Source organism: Balearica regulorum, chromosome 2, assembly GCF_011004875.1.
Source record: "Balearica regulorum gibbericeps isolate bBalReg1 chromosome 2, bBalReg1.pri, whole genome shotgun sequence".
NCBI lineage: Eukaryota > Metazoa > Chordata > Aves > Gruiformes > Gruidae > Balearica > Balearica regulorum.
Genome location: NC_046185.1, coordinates 83415298 through 83428318, shown reverse-complemented (window position 1 = coordinate 83428318; position 13021 = coordinate 83415298).

Sequence of the window (13021 nt, the reverse complement as noted above, 5' to 3'; positions counted from 1 at the left end):
GAAAGAAGATAAACAAGGATGATCAAATGTATGCCAGAAGACTGCCCAGGGTAGGGTTTGTCAGTCTGAAAAAGAAAGGGTTTACAAGGCAATATAACAGAGGTCTTCAGAATCACACATTGTGTAGAGATGAGGGTAAGTATTGTCGGCTCACTGTCTCTTGCAGCATAGGAGAGTCTTCTAATAGGAACTGGATCCGAAACAAATGAAAGAAGGTAGCATTTGGCACAGTGGGTGGTAGACTTGTAGAACTCCTTTCCAAAGGATGTTGTGGATACTGAAAGTTTACATGAGTTGAAAAGGATAAGGAGGAAAGATCTTATTCAGAGTTGCTAAACAGACAAATCATCTTAGGCCTAGACTGCACTGATCGGAAAATATGTAGCGGCTAGGAGAATATTTGAGATAAATATTGTGCCCTATACTTACTCTTCCCTGGCATCTGTTTATCGCCATTGTTGAAGGAGAAGAACTCTTGGTCTGTATTGGACTCTCAATGAGCATGCTTCACTGTATGCTTTCCACTGTGATTATTCTAGGAGAATAAAATATATCACTGACATCAGCCTCACTTGTCTGGAGACTTGTATGAATTATCTGCACTGAAACAAATTTAATCTGTGGTTTATGATGGATATTCTTAAAATTAGAGAATCATTCAGCCAACGTACTTTATTGTGGTCAAAGCTGCCTAGGGTTTGAAACAGTTAGGTGTGTCTAATACTCCAAAACAAAAGGAAGGAATCACACAATATCTCGAATTGGAAGTGACCCATAAGGATCATCGAGTCAATAGAAACGATATTCACCATTTAACCCTTGTACAGTGCTTGTCATTGCCAGAAAACCCCATCATTCTTCAACACAGGTGAAATTGTACCAACTACATGGCAGCAGAGAGCTTTATCCAATAAGGATAAATATGCTGATTCCTAGTAAAAGTCCATCTAATATCTTGCCTATGACAGAGGCCAACAGTGGATGCCTAGGAAAAAATATACGGCATAAGGGATACCTTCCCGAAGTATCCGGGACTGTCCTCAGCCAGAATGGTGTCTATAAATTTGTCCAGTCCTGAACCCATCTACAATTCCAGTATCATCAGCAAAGCTGTGAACAGTCGCACAGCTCAACTACATGTTGTGTGAGGAATGTGTCTTTCTGTTTTGAACATGCCATCTACTAGCGTCATTACTCCTCCATTGTCTCTCTTTGATCCTGAAGTATTCTAGCCCACTTAATCACTTCCCATATGGAAACTGTTCCACATGTTTTCCCTTCTCTACCTTTTCCAGTTCTCCTGCGTATGTTTTGAGATGGTAAGAGAGCTATATGAAATATTTAAAATGTAGAAGTACATTTAGTAGGAGTATTTAAAATGTAGAGGTTTATATTGTGGCATGGTATCTTCTGCCTTGTTCTCCATTCCTTACTTAGAATTTCCTAATATGTGGTTGATTTTCTATTTGCTACTGGACACTGAGCCAAGGTTCTCAGCAAAGTATAACCCCTAGATCTTGTTACTAGGTGGAAATACTGAGTTCAGATCCTATACTAATAGGTATATAAAGTTAGGATTGCTCTACTTTTATCTGAATTTCATCTGCTATTTTATCACCCGCTAAACCTCATAACGTCTTTCAGTTAGACATTTCTCTTTATTGTCCTCAACAACTTGCCTCATAAGACAATTCTCTTGCCTTACTCTTTGTGTGTTTCTTCACAGTGACCTGCAATGAAGGATGTCATCAAAGAGAGAATACATTTAAAGCCCTGCTTTATTTAATTTAGCCTGACTCTGCTGCTAATCCCATGCTCTCATACTGCAGTCTGTCAGACGTATTTCCTCTTTGAACATTACGCCATGAAACAATAAGTACACATGTACTGTAAAACAATACCATTTACCACTGGTTTCATGCTTTGCTTTTCTACAGCAGACCAGCAAATGCTCTGAAATACTTTCTTTGTGGGAACTTGAAGGTTGGATTGCTTAAAGTTATTAAGCTTATGACTGCTGTATTAAGGAAGGAAAAGCTTCAATGGAAGTCTGTGAACTTTCCCACAAAAGTTAAATACTTTTTTTAACAGCATTGTTGGGCAGATCCCTTCAGGATGGCAATACAATTGAAATTAACTGGGTGCTGCTCAGTACTGTGTTTCTCCTTGCATGATAACATGCCATTGTGAGTCATAGTGAACTCCAGGAAGAAAAAAATATAGAGAACATGTTCATTATTCTCCTCCAAGAACTTCTATGGTAAGTGGCTTTGATACTATCAGAGGAAAATAAATGCTAGTGCAAAGCAAAACCAAATATAAAATCAAATGGAGATAGACAGCTAAGATTGCATACAGTTGAAAAAGTGTTGTCTATGGTTGGGACAGTAGCCACAGAGTGTGGCTTCAAGGCAGCCCAAATTTATTTAAACCTGCACTGCTACAATCCTCTCATTTGCAACAGCAATATTGCTTAGGTGATTTCTTGCTAAATCAGTTCTAGAGCATGAAACCAATTGTTGTGGTTAAACCCAGCCTGCAGCTAAAACAACCACACAGGCATTTGCTCACTCCTCCCACCCCCCAACAGTGGTGTGGGGGAGAGAATCAAAAAGAAAAAAAAAAGGTAAAACTTGTGGGTTGAGATAAAGACAGTTTAAAAGGACAGACGAGGAAGATAATAATAATAATAACAATGATAATAGCATATAAAACCAAATGGTGCGCAGCACAATTGCTCACCAACTGAAGCCAATACTCAGTTAATTCTCGAGCCGCACTGCCTCCCGGCCCACCACCCAGTTTTATAAGGAGCATTATGTCATATGGCAGGGAATATCCCTTTGGCCAGTTTGGGTCAGCGGCCCTGGCTGTGTCCCCTCCCAGCTTCTTGGCTGCCCCCCCCCTTCTCATTGGCAGGGCAGTGTGAGAAGCTGGAAAGTCCCTGCCTGCTTGGCAACAACTAAAACATCAGTGCATTATCGACATTATACTCATCCTAAATCCAAACCACAGCACTATACCAGCTACTAGAATATTAACTCTATCTCAGTTGAAACCAGGACACCAATCAAAAAAAAAACCTGGCAAAAAGTGAAAAGATTTATTCTTTTTTACTATGGACTCGTTTACTGCCAGATCAAATTGGCACAAGGAAGTACAAGAAGGGGACAGGGAACATGTGGCTAGAGAAGAAAGAGGCACCCATAGTAGTCGACCGCCTATAAGATGTTCTTTTCTCAACATAATCTTGACGTGTGCTGCATGATTGCAGAAGTATTTTTACTTTGGTACCTTTCTTCCTTCCGCAATTAATTTTTAAATTGGCAAGAGAATATTTCATATTTTGTGGAGAGGTCATAGCACTAAGTGCTACTAAAACCACTTTTCTTACTAAGCCATTTCTCAAATTTGCACATAAACACAGGGCAAATACTGCACTTTTGCACCTGTAAAACTTATAGGACTTCATTAGCCTTGATGGATTTTGTGAGCAGTGTATAATACCCATTTTAAAGGAGAGTAATTACAAGGGGCCTAGCAGTGCTATTTTGATGGTTCTGCATTGCAAAGGTATAACTTGCAAGTAAAGGGAGAGCAATTGCACTTGTAGCTACTGCACATTCTCAGGTCAGTGATGATCTCTAAGGAAGAACAGAACAGGTCCACCTTGGTTAAAAGCCCAGTTTGACAGCAGCCAAAGCTGAAACACAGCACCATCTGTTTGTTCCATTCTTCCCATTGTGGAACTTGTTGAATTTGTCATAAATAACTCCAAAAAGTGTGGGCAGAAAAGAATTTAGATGATTCATGATATGGTCACACTGTTTAGCCTCTTTTTTTTTTAGGTCTGTAGAATTTTGTTCCTCTGTACCTACAGCCTGGCCTTAAATCCCAAGATGATAAGCATTGTGAAACTGTAAAACTGAAGGCTTTTTACTAAAGCTGCCTGTTTAACAGTTGTGTCAGTTAGCATTTAAGTAGCCCGGGAATAAGATTTGTGCATTAGCACTCTGCTGTGAGAAGTTCTGAGAGCAAGCATAGTAAAGGCAGGTTTCTTTTATTACTCCAGGTAGATAAATGTAATCTCTCTAAGACTGATAGAAAAGAAAGAGTGATAGGCTTTACATCGTAAAGAAAAACTAAAGGAAGAATAGTTTCACAATTAGTCAGGGAAGAGGGAATTGGGATTCCTACTTTTCTCCCGTTTCTGCCACTGCTTTATGGTGCTGCGTTGGATGAATTGCTTGCTTTATAGAGCAGCTCCACGTGATGGTGAGACGGTCTCATCCGTTAAGTACTGGAATGCGCTTGCTGACGAACAAAACATAGTTATGGCAAGCTGCATTTGAAAGACCTGTCTAAAATAAGTTTTCCATAAAGAACAGAGTTAACGAAAACTAGTTTCTAAAGGAGTCCCGTGTTCCCTGTATCTCACCACTAAGAGTATCCCTGGTTTTCTGGTCAGACATCCCCACTGGGCACGGGGCAGGATGTGCTGTGGCCAGCCCAGAGCTGCGAACCTCTTCTGCTTTCAGCCAGCTGGCTGCGGTGGAGGGGTGGTCAGCCTCAGCTCCTCTCCCTGGGGACCCTCTTTCCAATCAAATGCAAAGCTTGGAAAAAGGAAACATCAATAGAAGTCTGATAATTGTTTTGATATTTTTTTAAGTCAATTAAAAGTAAGTGTCGCACTTAAATCTCACTTAGAAGAGTAAAATTTCTTACTAAAATAAATGCATTTTAGTTATGCTTTACCATGTGAGAGTGAGTCATGCTTCCATCTTTGGATTTTTAACCAAATACTTATATAATTCCAGACAAAATTAAAGACTTTCACTTACTTTCTATAAAGGATGGTTGATTTCCCACTTCATAGGGATGCTGTTAATAACATGATTGCCATATGCTCAGGGCGCATCATGGGTTGGGAGCACTGGAGGCTTCCCGGATGGGTCCAGGCAGGAGACCGGCCCTGCTGCAGCATCACTGGGGCAGGGGCTGGTGACCCCAGGGACTAACATGGGGTCCTGGGCCCTGGGCAGGATCGGGGGAGCCCAGGGGGTGGGCAGGGACTGTCAGGGCTGGGGGTGCCCACCAGTTCTACTATTGTTTCAGCCCCATGACATTTCTTTCTGCGAGCGATCAGAAAGAAAGCGTTGAGGTGCTGAGGAGGAACAAATGAGGATGCCTTCATTCATGCTTTTTAAAACTATGTTGATTAATCTGCTTAGCCCAGTATCTGTAACTGAAACCCTGCAACTGTTTAGAGAAAGGACGTATTTAAGGAGCAGGTAGCTTCAGCTTTTAATGATTTAGCAGAATTACTTCAGTTGTCCATTATCCAAGAGACTCCCATCAAAGCAGGGAAGACTTCTGGTGTGCTCAGAAATGTTGTGTTCAAAAAATAATTGGGCATTTCATAAAAAGAATCCTAAATGATGCAATCTGAATTTTCAAGACATGCAAGGCTTAACCTTGGAAGTTTATGTTAGGTATTTTGGTCTCCATGTAATGCAAAGATCATTGTAGTTAACCACACTTCAGAGTATACATCAGTTTCCTAAATGTACTTAAAAGTCATCACCGCCAATTTTTAGAATTCTTACTAAGAAATGGTACAAGCTCCAGAGCAAAGATGACTTACAGTTGATGTAACTGATACAACTTCACCATGAAAAAAAAAAAATTCCTTCTGATTTATTTCATTTATTCATTAAACAAATTTAGTGTATGTGGTGTCCTCCAGTACCTTTGAATGCAGGTACACATTCTTGACAGAGTGTTTTTTGAGTTTGTCCCTGTTGTTTCTCAAGTGGCTAAAAGATGATGTTGCTTTAAAATAATTCACCATCCTTTTTTTTCTTGGGTTTGCACAGAAAAAAAGTGCAGTTACTTTATCTGCATTGCATAATCACATGTGCAGACTTCAAAATTAGACATCTGATTTTAGAGGACTTCCAACAGCCCAGACTAGAGAAGATTAATATGGACTATATGTATGTTAAGAAAAATACAATCAAACAAGAATTTGAAATGAATTACACATTTGAATTTTCTATTAAAATGTGTAACCTGACATGAAACAAAACAGATCATTTCTTCCATACAAAAGTGAAATTAAAATGGTAATGCTAGCCTTTGCACCTGGTCCTTCCCTCCTTTGAGCAGAATTTCACATCTAGGAAGGAAAACCTAGAAGTAATGCTTAGATGCAATTGCACCTACAGGTACAAAGAAGATACCTGTGAAAGCAAGGAGAGGCTAGTGTGGCGAACACAAATCTGACAAATTCTTTGAAGCTCCCAATCCTGACCTAAACTGCCAAATCTCTTGAGATATGCCCAGCACCACCAATTTTCAGTCTTGGATGTGGATAATTATACCATTTCCATGCACAGTGGGGATGCCACTGGACCAGACATTTTGCACAGGGCCCCATTTCAGAACTGCTGCCTGTCTGATAAGAGGAAAATGAAATTAAGGATGTTATTTCTCCTCCAAACGGTCTATGTAGCCTCTTGACTTGGTATCTGAAAATTTCTCCTTTGCCATACATAGTTTTAAAGAGGGGAATGTAAGGAGTGGGAAGGGATTCAAACAGGCCTATATGGATTAAACAACTGTTCATTGCTGGTGGAGATTGCAAGAGCAGGACTTCCAGCCCTGAGCTCCTAATAGTTGCAAAAAATAGTTTTGAAAATTAAATAAACAAAAACTAATCTTGGTAAGCAAGACCGGACTTTGCCTAGTTAGGATTTACTGTTCTCTGTATTATTTAACAGAGGCCGTGCAATTTCTTCACCAAGCAATTTCCATCCAGCATGGTAAACTGTAACATACTGTAAAAGTATAGCATTCTGAAAGGAAAACATGATGTCTCTGTGTCAACACTCATAACTCATATTTGGTCAAGTCTTATGTTGGACATACTAATCCGAGCAAATTGTTGAGTCTTTCCAGTGAAGCCTTTTAGAGGTTAAAGTACATCCTCACCTGAGGGTGAGGGAAGTGTGATCTTAACCATGTATTTTGTAAAATGGTAAAATCCTGTGAAGTTCCTATAAACTGTAATTTGTTCTTGCATTAAGAAGTTAAGGTTAAAATTATTCATGAGGGCGCTTGTTTTACTAAAACTGACAAGATCTATTTTAGATATGACATTGCCTGTGATAGTGTTAACAGCAGAATGTAGTCCAGCTTTTTTTCTCACCTAGTTATTGGATGCAGATCGTATAAATAATTTACCAACTGCTGACAGCATAGGTGAGTTCTCTTTTTGACAGGAAAGTTTATTCAAATGTCATTAATATTAGAGAATTATTATGAAGTTCATTAACCACTACCTCCACATGCACCTGCATCTAGATCTGTAAAAGTTTATGAGTGTGTTTTGTTCTTTCACTCCTATTCCTGTGGTCTCATTCAAAAGCTGAATGATAGAAGGAAAAGCACAAATCATTAACATCTTTTGAGGGCTCCTTTGTGATAGGTTGTCTATCTTACAGCCACTTTTTAGAGGACAGTGTAATGTAGACCTGACTAAACCAGCTATACACTAGTTAGCATGGCCTATGAAGTACTAGAGACACTTGGAACTACACTGGGCATAAACCACATTAATTGCCCCATTACTTAAATAGTTTTTGAAGTGAGCTTTCCAACCCAGGTCAAGTCTTGCGTTATACCACTGTTCCTTTTGACCAGAATAGCTTAGTAGATTGCTGCAGTATTGACAGTGAAGATGTCCTCTTTGATTTTTAAGTCGAGCAATCCCAAGTCTAAAACTGCTTTGTGTGAGATGGAAATCCACTGTGTATTGAACACAGGGCTAATGCCGTCATCATGAAATGACGTATGGTGAAAGGAGCCCTGAACCAGCTGAGCAGACCGATGTATCCAGGCAATGCAGGGAAGCAGCTCTGGGAGCAGTGTCATGCTCTGGAGTCACACTGACTGCAAGCAAAGCAAACCTGCCTCTTGGACATGAAGTTTCTTGGACCTCAAGCACAGAAATTCTGGGACCCATAAGTACTGCTTCCTTTTCTGGGGACTGCCTCTAGGATACGCAGGCCCTACTCCACTGTACACATGCATGCACTCGGAGAGCTTTTGTACAAAATTCCAGTCCCCTCTGTCCTTGCCTTGCATTAGCTTAAAGGCATGAAAATCACAAATATTAATTTCCTGCAGATCTTTGTCAAGTATAATAGAAGAATATCTTGGCAGATATCTTCCCTCTGTGCCACAGGGATCAGAGGCAACATGAACTCCTCATCTGCCTTCTGCAAAATTTCATTAAAAACACTTTTTGTCATGTTCCCCCAGTAGTCTGAAATAGTCTTAACATTCACTCCTTGAAGGGTTTGCTAGCCTTCCAGTTGTGTAGAATTCTTTCTGAGAGAGGATGCACCTCCAGTTTATGGACGGCTGTGTCTCTCCGGCACTATTTGCCTTGTTCCTTGTCCATCTGACTACCCTGCCAGTAGCTCAGCATCAGGTACAGACTGTTACTGTGCTCGAAGCCCAAGTGGCAGCCGGCTTCCTTTCCTGCAGTCACTTACAGAGCTGTAGGTGGGGGTGCGGCTGTAGAAATTGCCCGTCGTTCCCTGGGAGAAGGGACGTGGGAGAGGGACTGGGACCTCCTTCCCCTGCAGGTAGAGATCGCTGGGTTTCATGTTGCCTGAGACCAGCTCAGGCAGCAGTTTCTGGAGAAAGTGGTAGCAGCAGGGAGCAAAGCATGCCCCATGCTGTGCTTGAATGATAATACCAACGTATCTTGCTCTCGCAGAAAGTGTGAGGCAGGTGTGAGTAGTCTAAACTTTGCCCACCATCAGTAATGAAGTTCGCGCATCAGCATGTCATTCATTCAGTTGCTGATGCCATCCTAAATTTTCTCACATCTCTCTTCTTGACTTTTTCATATCACCTGAAAAATGCTGCTATCTCAGTTTAGTTGTTTTCTTCTCTCCACCTACACAGTGATACTATTAGGAGGCCAAGTGTAGTATCTGAGATCCCTCTGTTACTGCCCGTTTGTCATGATGGAAATTTACCATTCGCTACGATTTCACTTCTCTCCTAGGTAGTTTTGATCAAAAGCAATAATTTGACTCTAATTTTACTCAACTTTTCACTCAGCATTCATAGTATTATACTGATAAACTAAGAGCTGTAGAGCTTGTGTAGCTACTGCATACCTCATTCCTCAGTTACAAATGTGTTGGACTGAACAGTAGCAAAAAATAGCTTCCAAAAGTGCCCAAGCTGGGAGAAAATTTTTGATACAGTACAAAATCCTAGTGTACAACATGAGGGACAGAGTTCAAAAAATATTGTGAGTCTGAATACTTTTTCATGGCTTTGAAGTCATGGAACAAGGAATTTAAATTACTGGGGAAATTGTGCGCTGAAATATATGACCATTTTGGCTCTTTAAGTAACTTTTTTTTGTCTACTGAACATATGAGGAAATACCAGTTCTTTGATAAATTTCCCTAAGAAAATGAAAATAGCTGACTTCTGTGAAGGTTTCTATTTCCTGCTGAACTCATGTTACCACAAAAATTAGTTATGGTTAGCCTTTTCTTTATAAGATGACTGAAGGTTCAGTAGTCTTTAAGGAAGACTGGGAACTCGGACACTAAATTTTCTGCAAAAGACTTGACCATTTTTCAATTTAAGTTCATCGCTAGTCTATATGAATTTACCCCAAAATCTCTTCTGTTAGGAAAAAAATATATGTTTCAGTTGCAAAATTTAGAGATTTTTCCCTGTCAGAAATATCAAAACTTTCACAGCATCAAGGAAAACCTAACTACTAGGAAAATTGGAAGAAAAGAGAGAAAGCAAGAGAGAAAGCAAGAGAGAAAGCAAGAGAGAAAGCAAGAGAGAAAGCAAGAAAGCAAGAAAGCAAGCAAGAAAGAAAGAAATAGAGAAGGAGAGAAAGAGAGAAACGAAGAAGGAAAGAAGGAAAGAAGAAAAGAGAGAAAGAGAGAGAAAGAAAAAGAGAGAAAGAGAGAAGGAGAGAGAGAAAGAGAGAAAGAAAAAGAGAAAGAAAAGCAAAAGTGGAGAAAGGCAAAGAGGAAGGAAGGAAGGAAGGAAGGAAGGAAGGAAGGAAGGAAGGAAGGAAGGAAGGAAGGAAGGAAGGAAGGAAGGAAGGAAGGAAGGAAGGAACTACTTACCTACCTGTGAGGAGCAATTGTGTCTGCAGCAGGTGGTTGAATCTGTTGTTCTTTTGATACTGTATTGTAGGATCAAACTGTAGAAGAAACAGGTACTGAATTTGAACAACACTTAATGCATCAAGTAATGTGCCTTTGAGCATGTAAGACAGCCGCCATGGTGGGAGCACTGCAATGGAGGGTACAAGCTTGTCAGGAAAGACAGGCAGGGAAGAAGCAGGGGGGGATGCCCTCAGTGAGAAGGAGCAGCTGGAATGTATGGAGCTCTCCTGTGGGACGGGCAAGGGTCTGGTGAGAGCCCATGAGTCAGAACTGAGGGAAGCCCAGGGCGGGCGGCAGCCAGGGCTAAGCCAGGAAATCTGTTTAATATCTTTATCAATGATCTGGATGAGGGGATTGAGTGCACACCCAGTAAGTTTGCAGACAAAACCAAGCTGGGCAGGAGTGCTGATCTGCTTGAGGGTAGGAAGGCTCTACAGAGGGATCTGGACAGGCTGGATCAATGGGCCAAGGCCAACTGTATGAGGTTCAACAAGGCTCAGTGCAGGGTCCTGCACTTGGGTCACAACAACCCCATGCAACGCTACAGGCTTGGGGAAGAGTGGCTGGAAAGCTGCTTGGCAGAAAAGGACCTGGGGGTGTTGGTCAACAGCCGGCCGAATATGAGCCAGCAGTGTGCCCAGGTGGCCAAGAAGGCCAACAGCATCCTGGCTTGTATCAGTGTGGCCAGCAAGACTAGGGAAGTGATCATCCTCCTGCACTCGGCACTGGTGAGGCCGCACCTCAAGTGCTGTGTTCAGTTTTGGGCCCCTCACTATAAGAAGGACATTGAGGTGCTGGAGCGTGTCCAAAGAAGGGCAACAAAGCTGGTGAAGGATCTACAGGACAAGTCTTATGCGGAGCGGCTGAGGAAACTAGAGTTGTTTAGCCTGGAGAAGAGGAGGTTGAGGGGAGACCTTATCGCTCTCTACAACTGCCTGAAAGGAGGTTGTAGCCAGGTGGGTGTTGGTCTCTTCTCCCAAGTAAAAAGTGATAGGACCAAAAGGAAATGCCCCTAAGTTGTGCCAGGCGAGGTTTAGATTGGATATTAGGAAAAATTTCTTCACTGAAAGGGTTATCAATCATTGGAACAGGCTGCCCAAGGAAGTGGTTGAGTCACCATCCCTGGAGGTATTTAAAAGATGCGTAGATGTGGTGCTTAGGGGTATGGTTTAGTGGCTGGACTTGGAAGTGTTAGGTTAATGGTTGGACTTGATGATCTTAAAGGTCCTTTCCAATCTAAATGATGCTATGGTTCACAGCACAGCTCCACTGCAAAACGGCCACATACAGGAGGTGGAAGCAGGGCCAGGTTACAAAGGAGGGCTTTAGAAATATCGCCCAGGCATGCAAGGGTGGGGCTGGGAAAGCCAAAGCTCAGCTTGAACTGGCAGGGACATCAAGGGCAAGACAAAGAGCTTCAGCCTCTGCATGAGCAGTAGAAGGCCAAACAAGATGATGTGGGCTTGCTGCTGAGCAGGGCTGTTGATTTCATGGCAGCAAACATGGAAATTTACAAATCGCTTGTAAATCCCGGATTATAAAACCAAATCTTGACCCATTAAATCTCAATAATATATGTTATTGATAAGTAGAGGAGGAAGTCCTTTAGGACTACATACCTGCGCATTTACATGCTGGCATATGGCACACATGTTTTTATCACATGACTCTTTCCTCACTAGAACTTTAATTCTTAAAGTCACACAGATTTTAGTACTTAGTAGGTTAATCCTGTGATATTATCAAAGATAGGTGAAGTGATAGGTGCTTTTTAAAGACAACACCAGAAATGAAAGAATATAATGTATTTTCAAATTAAGTTGCATGTCTTTGTAGCTACAGAAAAAACTTGAAAACATTAGAAAAAATCCGAAGAGTAGGAGGCTAAAAGAAAAAGGAGTCCAAAATGATTATTGAAGTCTTGAAAGATAAGCTCATCACCTGGATTTTCAGGATCAAATGAATATTTTTGATGAATAGTTTAAATTGCCTGATACAAAGCTGGATTATATCAATGGACAAACTCTCATTAGTTGTGACATCTGCTGCAAGAGGAAAATTACAAAGCAGAGGTATCTTTGCTAAAGCACCGTTAAAAACTGTTCTGTTGAAATGCTTTCTGATTCCCTGTTGGTATTTGGCAACATGTCTTGTTTGTGGTTATGACTTTAACATAATGAAGTATAAAATATTTGCAGGTATTGCAACAAAAAGAATAATTACTTTCACCATGATTAAATAGAATTGACAAGTCCTGTGAGATGCAGGGAAGCTTTAGTTTCTTTTAAATACAAGGAAGCTGACTCATGGCACTGTGTCCCAAGCTAAGGTCAGATAAGAATTTAGCAGTATTACAGGGAGTAGAAGACAGACCACCGGATTCCCCATTCTGTACCATAAACACAGTAATCCCTTCTGGATTGCTTAAAAAAAAAAAAAAGAGAGAGAGAGAGTGCTTTGACACATAGGAAGTTGATGAAGTTAGAAGAGCTGATGATCTAAAAGAAGCTATCGGTGACTTGTTGCAACAGTCCTGTGATGTGTCAGAGAATGAGAAAGACAGACTTAACCATCTCCAATCTGCAGCCAGTGTTGCAGGAGGTTAATATCCCCCGTCCTTTGATGGTTTACAGCAGCAGTTCTTGCAGCACTGGGTGACTAACAGTACGGCGCAGATCCAGACTCCATGGACGTTATGCATACTTCCTTCACCCCCTGCAGCTCTTTCCCTCTGCACTTCAGTCATGATTTGCATCATCATTGCAAGCCCTGTCTATCATGTTTCCTGAATGAAAACA